Source organism: Bos indicus, chromosome 3 (genome assembly GCF_029378745.1).
Source record: "Bos indicus isolate NIAB-ARS_2022 breed Sahiwal x Tharparkar chromosome 3, NIAB-ARS_B.indTharparkar_mat_pri_1.0, whole genome shotgun sequence".
NCBI lineage: Eukaryota > Metazoa > Chordata > Mammalia > Artiodactyla > Bovidae > Bos > Bos indicus.
Window position 1 is genome coordinate 66,702,769 of NC_091762.1, and position 12,719 is coordinate 66,715,487.

Sequence of the window (12,719 nt, forward strand, 5' to 3'; positions counted from 1 at the left end):
CTGTGGGCAGGAATCCCTCAGAAGAAATGGAGTAGCCATCATGGTCAACAAAAGAGTCCGAAATGCAGTACTTGGATGCAATCTCAAAAAATGACAGAATGATCTCTGTTCGTTTCCAAGGCAAACCATTCAATATCACAGTAATCCAAGTCTATGCCCCAACCAGTAATGCTGAAGAAGCTGAAGTTGAACAGTTCTATGAAGACCTATAAGACCTTTTAGAACTAACACCCCAAACAGATGTCCTTTTCATTATAGGGGACTGGAATGCAAAAGTAGGAAGTCAAGAAACACCTGGGGTAACAGGCAAATTTGGCCTTGGAGTATGGAATGAAGCAGAGCAAAGGCTAATAAAGTTTTGCCAAGAGAACGCACTGGTCATGGCAAACGCCCTCTTCCAACAACACAAGAGAAGACTCTACACATGGACATCACCAGACAGTCAACACCAAAATCAGATTGATTATATTCTTTGCAGCCAAAGATGGAGAAGCTCTATACAGTCAACAAAAACAAGACTGGGAGCTGACTGTGGCTCAGATCATGAACTCCTTATTGCCAAATTCAGACTTAAATTGAAGAAAGTAGGGAAAACCACTACACCATTCAGGTATGACATAAATCAAATTCCTTATGATTATACAGTGGAAGTGAGAAATAGATTTAAGGGACTAGATCTGATAGAGTGCCTGATGAACTGTGGTCGGAGGTTCGTGACATTGTACAGGAGGCAGGGATCAAGACCATCCCCATGGAAAAGAAATGCAAAAAAGCAAAATGGCTGTCTGTGGAGGCCTTACAAATAGCTGTGAAAAGAAGAGAAGTGAAAAACAAAGGAGAACGGGAAAGATATAAGGATCTGAATGCAGAGTTCCAAAGAATAGCAAGAAGAGATAAGAAAGTCTTCCTCAGTGATCAATGCAAAGAAATAGAGGAAAACAACAGAATGGGAAAGACTAGAGATCTCTTCAAGAAAATTAGAGATACCAAGGGAACATTTCATGCAAAGATGGGCACAATAAAGGACATAAATGGTATGGACCTAACAGAAGGAGAAGATATTAAGAAGAGGTGGCAAGAATACACAGAGGAATTGTACAAAAAAGATCTTCACAACCAAGATAATCATGATGATGTGATCATTCACCTAGAGCCAGACATCCTGGAATGTGAAGTCAAGTGGGCCTTAGAAAGCATTACTACGAACAAAGCTAGTGGAGGTGATGAAATTCCAGTTGAGCTATTTCAAATCCTGGAAGATGATGCCGTGAAAGTGCTGCACTCAATATGCCAGCAAATTTGGAAAACTCAGCAGTGGCCACAAGACTGAAAAATGTCAGTTTTTATTCCAATCCCAAAGAAAGGCAATGCCAAAGAATGCTCAAACTACTACACAATTGCACTCATCTCACACACTAGTAAAGTAATGCTCAAAATTCTCCAAGCCAGGCTTCAGCAATACATGAACTGTGAACTTTCAGATGTTCAAGCTAGTTTTAGAAAAGGCAGAGGAACCAGAGATCAAATTGCCAACATCCTCTGGATCATCAAAAAAGCAAGAGAGTTCCAGAAAAACATCTATTTCTGCTTTATTGACTATGCCAAAGCCTTTGCCTGTGTGGATCACAATAAACTGTGGAAAATTCTGAAAGAGATGGGAATACCAGACCACCTGACCTGCCTCTTGAGAAACCTATATGCAGGTCAGGAAGCAACAGTTAGAACTGGACTTGGAACAACAGACTGTTTCCAAATAGGAAAAGAAGTATGTCAAGGCTGTCATTGTCACCCTGCTTATTTAACTCATATGCAGAGTACATCATGAGAAACGCTGGGCTGGAAGAAGCACAAGCTGGAATCAAGATTGCCGGGAGAAATATCAATAACCTCAGATATGCAGATGACACCACCCTTATGGCAGAAAGTGAAGAGGAACTAAAAAGCCTCTTGTTGAAAGTGAAAGAGGAGAGTGAAAAAGTTGGCTTAAAGGTCAACATTGAGAAAACGAAGATCATGGCATCTGGTCCCATCACTTCATGGGAAATAGATGGGCAAACAGTGGAAACAGTGTCAGACTTTATTTTTGGGGGGCCCCAAAATCACTGTAGATGGTGATTGCAGCCATGAAATTAAAAGACGCTTACTCCTTGGAAGGAAAGTTATGACCAACCTAGACAGCATATTCAAAAGCAGAGACATTACTTTGCCAACAAAGGTCCATCTCATCAAGGCTATGGTTTTTCCAGTGTTCATGTATGGATGTGAGAGTTGGACTGTGAAGAAAGCTGAGCACTGAAGAATTGATGCTTTTGAACTGTGGGGTTGGAGAAGACTCTTGAGAGTCCCTTGGACTGCAAGGAGATCCAACCAGTCCATTCTAAAGGAGATCAGCCCTGGGTGTTCATTGGAAGTACTGATGCTAAAGCTGATACTCCAATACTTTGGCCACCTCATGTGAAGAGATGACTCATTGGAAAAGACTCTGATGCTGGGAGGGATTGGGGGCAGGAGGAGAAGGGGATGACAGAGGATGAGATGGCTGGATGGCATCACCGACTCAATGGACATGAGTTTGGGTGATCTCTGGGAGTTGTTGATGGACAGGGAGGCCTGGTGTGCTGCACTTCATGGGGTGCTGCAATTCATGGGGTTGCAAAGAGTCAGACACGACTGAGAGATTGAACTGAACTGAACTGATGATCCCGTTGCCATTTACTGTTTGGGGCTCAAGTTTATACACCCTTTCTGTGTTTCCTGTCTAGAGAAGATCCTTTAGCATTTGTTGGAGAGCTGGTTTGGTGGTGCTGAATTCTCTCAGCTTTTGCTTGTCTGTAAAGCTTTTGATATCTCCTTCATATTTGAATGAGATCCTTGCTGAGTACAGTAATCTGGGCTGTAGGTTATTTTCTTTCATCACTTTAAGTATGTCCTGCCAGTCCCTTCTGGCCTGAAGAGTTTCTACTGAAAGATCAGCTGTTATCCTTATGGGAATCCCCTTTTGTGTTATTTGTTGTTTTTCCCTTGATGCTTTTAGTATTTGTTCTCTGTGTTTGATCTTTGTTAATTTGATTAATACGTGTCTTGGGGTGTTTCACCTTAGGTTTATCCTGTTTGGGACTCTGGGTTTCTTGGACTTGAGTGATTATTTCCTTCCCCATTTTAGGGAAGTTTTCAACTATTATCTCCTCGAGTATTTTCTCATGGTATTTTTTTTTGTCTTCTTCTTCTGGGACTCCTATAGTTCGAATGTTGGGGCATTTAACATTGTCCCAGAGGTCTCTGAGGTTGTCCTCATTTCTTTTAATTCTTTTTTCTTTTTTTCTCTCTGTTTCATTTATTTCTACCATTCTATCTTCTGCCTCACTTATCCTATCTTCTGCCTCCGTTATTCTACTGTTAGTTCCCTCCAGAGTGTTTTTGATCTCAGTTATTGCAGTATTCATTATTGATTGACTCTTTTTTATTTCTTCTAGGTCCTTGTTAAACCTTTCTTGCATCTACCTTCTCAGTCTTTGTCTCCAGGCTATTTATCTGTAACTCCATTTTGTTTTCAAGATTTTGGATCATTTTCACTATCATTATTTGGGATTCTTTATCAGGTAGATTCCCTATCTCTTCCTCTTTTGTTTGGTTTGGTGGGCATTTATCCTGTTCCTTTACCTGCTGGGTATTCCTCTGCCTTTTCATCTTGTTTATATTGCTGTGTTTGGGGTGGACATTCTGTATTCTGGCAGTTGGTGGTCCTCTTTATTGTGGAGGTTCCTCACTGTGGGTGAGGCTGGACGGGTGGCTTGTCAAGGTTTTCTGGTTAGGGAAGCTTGTGTCGGTGTTCTGGTGGGTGGAGCTGTATTTCTTCTTTCTGGAGTGTAATGAAGTGTCCAGTAATGAGATGTCAATGGGTTTGGTGTGACTTTGGTCAGCCTGTACATTGAGGCTCAGGGTTATGTTCCTGTGTTGCTGGAGAATTTGCATGGTATGTCTTGCTCTGGAGCTTGTTGGCCCTTGGGTAGTGCTTGGTTTCAGTGTAGGTATGGAGGAATTTGATGTGAGCTCCTTTCTATTAATGTTCCCTGGATTCAGGAGTTCTCTTGTGTTCAGAATTTGGACTTAAGCCTCCTGCCTCTGGTTTTCAGTCTTACTCTTACAGTGGCCTCAAGACTTCTCCATCTATACAGCACTGATGATAAAACATCTAGGTTAATGATGAAAAGTTTCTCCACAGTGAGGGACACTCAGAGAGGTACACAGAGTTACATGGAGAAGAGAAGAGGGAGGAGGGAGATAAAGGTGACCAGGGGGAATCAAAAGGGGCTAGAGCAAGCTAGCCAGTAATCACTTCCCTATGTGCTCTCCACAGTCTGGATCCCTCAGAGATGTTTACAGAGTTACACGGAGAAGAGAAGAGGAAGGAAGGAGACAGAGGTGGCCAGGAGGATAAAAGGGGGAATCAAAAGGAGAGAGATAGATCCAGCCAGTAATCAGTTCCCTAAGTGTTCTCCACAGCCCAGAACACACAAAGAGATTCACCGAGTTGGGTAGAAAAGAAAATGGGGAGGGGGGAGATAGAGGTGACCTGGTAGAGAAAAAGGAGAGTCAAAAGGGGGAGAGAGCAATCAGGCCAGTGATCTCGCTCCCAAGTAAAAACGGGTATTGAAGATTGGGTTCTTAAAGGTACAAAGTTGAAAACAAATACCAAAAAGCAAAGATTAAAAATCTTGAGTAGAGGTTAGATTCTCAAAAATACAATATTAAGGGAAAAAAAAAAAAAACACCACAAAGTCACAGAAATTATAAAATATATATATACAAAGTTTGCTTTAAAAATAGGGTCTTTCCTTCTTTTTTTCTTTTTTTACAAGGTAATAGTAGGTTATAAGGAGAAGGCAATGGCACCCCACTCCAGTACTCTTGCCTGGAAAATCCCAAGGATGGAGGAGCCTGGAAGGCTGAAGTCCATGGGGTCGCTGAGGGTCGGACATGACTGAACAACTTCCCTTTCACTTTTCACTTTCATGCATTGGAGAAGGAAATGGCAACCCACTCCAGTGTTCTTGCCTGGAGAATCCCTGGGATGGGGGAGCCTGGTGGGCTGCCGTCTATGGGGTCTCACAGAGTCAGACACGACTGAAATGACTTAGCAGTAGGTTATAAAAATGAAAAAGGAGTAATGGGGACTTTTTTAAGTTATAAAAAATGATAATAGTAAAAATAAATCTAAGACTTTCTCTGGAGCTGTTGCGGACAGTGTGGGGTCTGTTCATTTTCAGATAGTTCCTTGGTCTGGCTTGTACTTCTCACGGTCTATAGGCCCCTTCCTATGCAGTCAGTGCTACCTACAGGGTTTTAATCTATTGCACCTGTCACCTCCAAACCAGTTCCCTCTGTTTATTTTAGCTTCTTCTGTTTGCTTGTCTCTTCACTGTCTAATTTCCGCCCTGACACAAGGGGAGCAGTGGTGGTCATTTTTTTTTTAGGCTCACTTGTTCAGTCGTGCTTTGGGGAGGGAGGAGCACTGCAAACAAATATCACTGGCATGTGTTCACAGTGATTCAGCCGCACTGGGTTTGCCCCCGTTCACGGCATGTGTGCTTTTCCAGTCTACACTGCTCAGATTCTAGGTTGCTTTGCCGGAAACTGTCTGATGCGGGCCCTGGTTTGCATGCACTTCCCAGGTCTAAGCCACTCAGGTTCAGGTTCTCAGGTACTTCACAAAGGCGCAGATTTGGTTGGGCCTGCATTTTGCGCCCATCCCAGGTCCAAGCAGCTCAGGTGACCAGGTCCCTGGCGTGCATAGTTGCCCCCAGTTGAAGGCTGCAACTTATCCCCTCCCTTGTCCCAGCTGCTAGGTTTTCTGGGTGTACAATGGGTATGCCTTCTCAGGTGTCCTGTGTGTCTCTTCTGGGAAGCTGATCTCTGGCTGTGACTCTCCCGGCGGATGTTGACCATCCAGAATCCCAAGAAGTCTTGGTTAGCAACGAAGTCTGCTTGGAGTTTGGTATAGGATGCCTCTCTGGGGCCGCGATTGCCCCCTTCCAGCTCTGGCTGCCCTCGCCTGCCTGTCTCTGGTGGAGGATGGGCTGGTCCTTAGCCAGCTAGCTCTGCTCAGTCCTTTGTTCTGTGAGCGTGCCTGGCGGTGGTGATAGCTATCCCACAGTCTGGGTTGCTATCTCAAGCTAGGTCCCTCAGATTGCCCTCAGGGCATTCAGGCCTTATCCTTATCCTAAGCAATGCGGCCCGCTCCTCCCTGTCCCTCCCCCGCTTGCTAGTGGGGAATGGGAGCCTCTGGGCTGTTGCACCGCTGGGAGTTGCTGTTAAGCACGTAATCTGTGGGTTTTAATTATTTATTTATTCTTCCTCCCAGTTATTTTGCCTTCTGAGATTCCAAGGCTCGCCACAGACCCACCGAAGAGAGTGTTTCCTGGTGTTTGGAAACTTCTCTCTTTTTTAAGACTCCCTTCCTGGGACGGATCTCCGTCCCTACCTCTTTTGTCTCTCTTTTTATCTTTTATATTTTGTCCTACCTTCTTTCGAAGACAATGGGCTGCTTTTCTGGGTGCCTGATGTCCTCTGCCAGCATTCAGAAGTTGTTCTGTGGAATTTGTTTGGCGTTCAAATGTTCTTTTGATGAATTTGTGGGGGAGAAAGTGGTCTCCCCATCCTATTCCTCCACCATCTTAGGACCGCCTCCAAGACTCTGACTTTGAAACAGACATCTTTCTCTCATTCTAGCTTTATGCAAAGAGAGAAATGGATGAATTATAATGTAAGAATATCTATGAACTATACTTTCTTGTTGTTGTTTAGTCGCTAAGTCATGTCTGACTCTTTTGTGACCCCATGGACTGCAGCCCACCAGGCTCCTCTGCCCATGGGATTTCCCAGGCAAGAATACTGGAGTGGGTTGCCATTTCCTTCTCCACATTGCTAGGTGAATTCTTTAATAAATGCTTTAAGGTGTGCCAGTGGTAAAGAATTCTCTTGTCATTGCAGGAGATGCAGGTTCCAACCCTGGGTCAGGAAGATCCCCTGGAAAAAGAAATGGCAACCCACTCCAGTATTCTTGCCTGGAAAATTCCCTGGACAGAGGGGCCTGGTGGGCTACAATCCATGGGGTCACAAAGAGTCGGACATGACTGAGCACATGCCCACAGAGCATGCAGTTTACTGATTTACCTTGAGTTTAGAAAATGATACATAGTAAGGAGTATAATTGTGTCCCATTTATTGTGGATTAGATATGGTTTTTAAAAAAAATAGTCATCTGATACTGGAAACTAGGCCCATTGTCAGGAGTCTAACATGATCTTTACTGTAAAATAAGGAAAATTCATTATTTCAATTTTCTTCTTCCCTTTATCATAATAGCAATCTATATTCAGCCATATTGCCTATACTAGTTCTATTTTCTTTTTCCGGGATCCCAGCCCATAGGAGTTAACTGGGTTCCCCTCAAAAAGAGGATATTCTAACAATAAAACAAAATTATCTCACCTCTGTAGAAACTCTTTTTTTAAAGTTATAGTCAGTAATATTGCATTAACTTTGTATGATGACTAATGATAATACGACATGGTGGTGATCATTTTGCAATGTATACAAATATCAAATCACTATGCTGTACACCTGAAACTAATACAACACAGTATATCAATTATACCTCAATAAAAACTATTTTTAAAAGGTTGAAGAATTTTCCAATAAGTATAAAAGATACCAGCAGCTGCTCTATTTCATAAGACAATATTCTTATGACAAAACTTGGGTAACAACAGCCCGGGAAACGTCTACAGTGATTGTCTCTCTGAAATAAACATCTGTGTCGATGGGAAATGAAGACACACACACACATCTGTATTCAGAATTCAAACACAATTCCCAAGTGAAGTGTAAGAATTTCACTGATTTTTATGGGAAAGAAAAGAAAAATCTTCTACACTTTGTAAAAATTTTATATAACAGCAACCAAATTCAACTACACAAGACCATATCCTTCATCTGTGTTTGGGGGAACAATTAGGAAAATTAAAACTGTGTTGTTGTTTTTTTTAATAAGCTGAGTATGTCCAACAGTCTCTACCTCAACCCTATGATCCTCCTGTCCCGTTGATGCTAGCCTGCTATTTGTCTATGATGACGGTTTCTTTCCTAGTCTAGTCATTGATTTTTCCATTCTACAAAACACTTAGTCATGAATGTTATGTTTACAGGCTCTGTTGCAGAAGCATTTCTGTAGACCACAGGCAGCAGGGGCTGTCAGTCATGTGCCACTACCTTGAAAAAATACATGTTCCTCCCTTGTATTCCCATTCTCCCTTCCAAGCGTAGCTCACAATGGAAAGATTACTTCACTGGTCTTAAAAACACACTAGAGCAATCCCACTTGCTAAAGGAACCACACCCTGCTTGTCACAAACGAGAGAATACTAGGGAAACACAAACATGAGAAAATGATATATGTGAGCTCATCCTGTCTCCTTTTGAATGTCAGCCCCCTGAGGGCAGGAAACATTTCTTCTTGGGGCTCCTTATGGAACCAAGTGTCCTCTATAGACAAGTGAATTTATAAAAGAAACTGAGGATGAAACCCAAGAGGCTTTTCTTACTGTTTACTCTCCATTGTTTATTTTTTGTCTCTATGTAAAACCAAATTTTTAAAAAGAAAAGGATAAAGGAGTAAGGATAAGTGAAGGAGAAAGCCTAAAGGAGTAGTGTAGCACTTTATATACACATCTGCCAACTTCAGAGACAGCCCACAAGATGGGCACTATTACACCCATCTCAAACGAAGAACTTGAGGTTCATAAGGTGGTATGTAACTTGCCATACCACACAACTAATAGTTGGCAGAGCCACGTTTCAAGCTCTGATGAGTACCCAGAACTCAGGGTTTGTGTACTGCCAGGTAAGTGCAGAACGTTTGACAATCAGCTGAGCTAATAGTCTGAATGAGAAAAACACACTACCATGATCCTAAAATCTGACAAAAAAAAAAAAAACAGTAAAGTTAAAAAATTTATCTTGGGGACTTCCCTGGTAGTCCAATAGGTAAGACTCTGCATTCCCAATGCAGAGAGCTTGGGATCAATGCCTGGTTAGGGAATTAGATCCCCCATGTCCAACTAAGAGTCTAAATGCTGCAACTAAGAAGCCCATTTAGAAAACTAAAGAAACTTAGAAAACTAAGATCATGGCATCTGGTCCCATCACTTCATGGCAAATAGATAGGGAAACAATGGAACAGTGTCAGACTGTATTTTGGGGAGCTCCAAAATCACTGCAGATGGTGACTACAGCCATGAAATTAAAAGATGCTTGCTCCTTGAAAGAAAAGTTAAGACCAACCCAGACAGAATATTAAAAAGCAGAGACATTACTTTGCCAACAAAGGTCTGTTTAGTCAAAGCTATGGTTTTTCCAGTAGTTATGTATGGATGTAAGAGTTGGACTATAAAGAAAGCTGAGAGCCAAAGAATTGATGCTTTTGAACTGTGGTGTTGGATAAGACTCTTGAGAGTCCTTTGGACTTCAAGGAGATCCAACCAGTCCATCCTAAAGGAAATCAGTCCTGAATATTCATCAGAAGGACTGATGCTGAAGCTGAATCTCCAATACTTTGCCCAGCTGATGCAAAGAGCTGACTCATTTGAAGAGACCCTGATGCTGGGAAAGACTGAAGGCGGAAAGAGAAGGGGACGACAGAGGATGAGATGGTTGGATGGCATCACCGACTTGATGGACATGAGTTTGAGTAAACTCCAGGAGTTGGACAGGGAACCCTGGCATGCTGCAGTCCATGGGGTCGCAAAGGGTTGGACACTACTGAGCAACTGAACTGAACTAAACTGAATAACCAAAACAGATACATATTAAAACAACAAAAATATATCTCCACCAGAAAGCAAGCTTAGGAAAGCATCTATAAAATTTCTACTTTTAAGAAACATAACTTCATGAAGAGTCCTCTGTAACAAAGTAGCTACAGAACGCTTACATAATGAGGCAACTTGTCTTATGGGATTACTACCTACAAAGGAGCTAAGAGTTGGGTACCACACTCTCAATACTTTCCTATAGCTAAGTAGCAAACTGCTACAAATTCAGCAGCTTTAAAAAATACCACTTATATGAGGGAGGGGATATGTGTATACATATAGCTGATTCACTTTGTTGTACAGCAGAAACACATTTTTTCAATTAAAAAATAAGAGTAATTTTTCAGAAGTACCACTTACTAGCACACAGTTTCGTAAAAATCCAGCATGGCATGGCTAGGTTTTCTATTTTCAGTGTTACAAGGCTGTGATTAAGATGTTGGCCACCTTTTCCGGGAGCAAATCCGGTTCCAAACCCATTGTCGTTGCCAGAATTCAGTTCCTTGCAGTTGTAGGACTGAAGTCCCTATTTTCTAGGTAGCGGATGCAAACCTGGGAAGATTCTGCATTTAAAGTGGCTACATGCGGTGGTTTTCAGCTGGGAGGGGGCGGGGGGGAGGCGTTGGGGTGCGCCGATGCTGGCCTGGGACACTGGACCCCAGCCCTTCTCCCCTTGAGTAAGAGTCCAAGCAAGCCCCCAGCGAGCCTAGGGCCTTCAGCCATGGGTTCTCTGCTTGCAAAGGATGCCTACCTGCAGAGCCTGGCCAGAAAGGTCTGCTCCCAGTTCAACCCAAGCCACAGAAGCACAAGTCTGCTGGCAAAACTCGAGTCTCAGAAACCGTTAGGCCCCCCAGAAAGGAAGAAAGAACAGGAGAAAGCATGGGAGGAGAAGGCTGCGGAGCCAACGACACGGGCCCCTGCAGAAAAGTCTCAGACCAGGAAGACGGCCTCAGCCACTGCAGACGGCCTGGCCCAAGAGCCGGACTCAGTCTGCCTTGGATGTCCTGTGACAGCGCCTGTGTGAGAAAATACAGAAGGCCGGGGCAGCGCCAAAGAGCTGGCTCCCCGGCTTTGAAGAAAAGATGGCGGAGAAAGCAGGAGCAGGACCCAAAGAGGAGCAGAAGGAAGGAGAGCAAAGGCGAAGGCAGCCCAGGCCTCGGTGGGAACTGAGGCCACAGAGACACCCGTGCCTGGGTTGCTCTTCAATAAGGTGGAGGTGACCGAGGAGTAGCCCGCCAGCAAGAAGCAGGGCTGGAAGTAGAGGCAAAAACCGAAGGGGAACCTCACGCCACTGATGAGCAGGAACTACTGGCAGCGCCCACAGGCGCCACGGGCCAGGCTGGAAGGGCTGTGGGACCTGGACACGGGCAAGGCCGGGGAATTAAAGGGGAAAAGCGGTAAAAAGATCCATGATGCCAAACGCCTGTTACTGGAGGCCCCAAGACATCAGGTGCATGTGGGCGAAGCGCCCTGGAGAAGATGCCGAGTAGCCAGGACGCGCTGAGGCGGGGCAACGCCTAGACAAGGCCCCCAAGAAAGGCCGATTCTGTCCTGGAGCAGACCGGCCTGGCTTGAGGGCCAGGCAGCCAGATCCAGTCCCGCCATGACCCCAGCCTTGACCCAGGCTGAAAGTGGGCATTTGCCCTGCTTGCCTCTCCCACTTGTGGAGAGGGCTCAGGCTGCACGTGTAAAAGCACCTTCAGATCTGGGGGAGGGGTGACCCAGATCCGGCTTCCAGCCTCCTCTGGTGAGGTAGAAGGCTCCCTGAAAGTTGCGGGGTGGGGGACAGGAAGCAGTGAGGAGAGAGTGGGCACGTGGGAGGCACTTCCCTGGCCCAGTTTTCCTCTCCCGTGTCCATAGGATCAGCAGCCTTTGTGACTGCTCTGTCAGTCCAAAATTCGGTTGGAAAGGACAAAAATCAACTCCTATAAGGCAGAGCTGAAGATGGAATTGACCGGTGGGTAACTGTGAGTAGGTAGGATCATCCTCAGGTGTGCCTGAAAGTGAATTATTCTATTTGTGGGCTTTCCTAGTGGCTCAGTGGTAAAGAATCCACCTGCCAATACAGGAGCCAATGCAGGAAGCCTGGTTTCCACCCCTGGGTTGGGAAGATCCCCTGGAGAAGGTAATGGCTACCCACTCCAGTATTTTTGCCTAGAGAATTCCAGGGACAGAGGAGTCTGATGGGCCACAGTCCGTGGCATCACAAAAGAGATGAGCAATTTAGTGATTAAAACACAACATACAACAGAACCACATTTATCTGTAAGTTGGGTAAAAATTAAAATTTAAGACAAGCATACACATTAAAAATATCCTAAGATAACTACTACAAGACAGAAACAATGTTACCAAACAATGAAGAAAAATGGAGTGGGATGGACGATATCAGTCTAGAAGAGAGGAAGAGTAGAACCTAGAACTAACTGAGGATTAGTTCTAAGAGGATGCAGAGTATGAGGGCAGAGTTAAGTCCAAGCCCACAGGCAATCAGAATGAATGCAGGACAAAACTCGGATGAATTTTATGGTATGTGGATTATATTTCAATAAAACTGTTAATCAAGAAAATAAAATAAAATGGTTATGTGATTAGGTCAGGGCTACCTGAATAATCTCCTTCCAGTCACATGCATCATATAGCATGACCTAACATGCACAGAGTTGGACACAACTGAAGCAACTTAGCAGCAGCAGCAACATGACCTAACCACAGGAGTAAAATCCATCAAACTCCCAGTCTGGGGAACTAAGCAGAGGAGGAGGTAGGAAATCTTGGAGGCTTTCCTAGCACTCTGGTAGGAAGTGATATAGACTGAAAATATATGGCACACGTGATACATTGAAC

The 12,719-nt window shown here is 44.1% G+C and overlaps 1 pseudogene; it reads left to right on the forward strand.

Moving 5' to 3' along the window:
• Positions 1-10,593: 10,593 nt before the first annotated feature.
• Positions 10,594-11,376, forward strand: LOC109556831 (surfeit locus protein 6 pseudogene; annotated as a pseudogene).
• Positions 11,377-12,719: the final 1,343 nt, after the last annotated feature.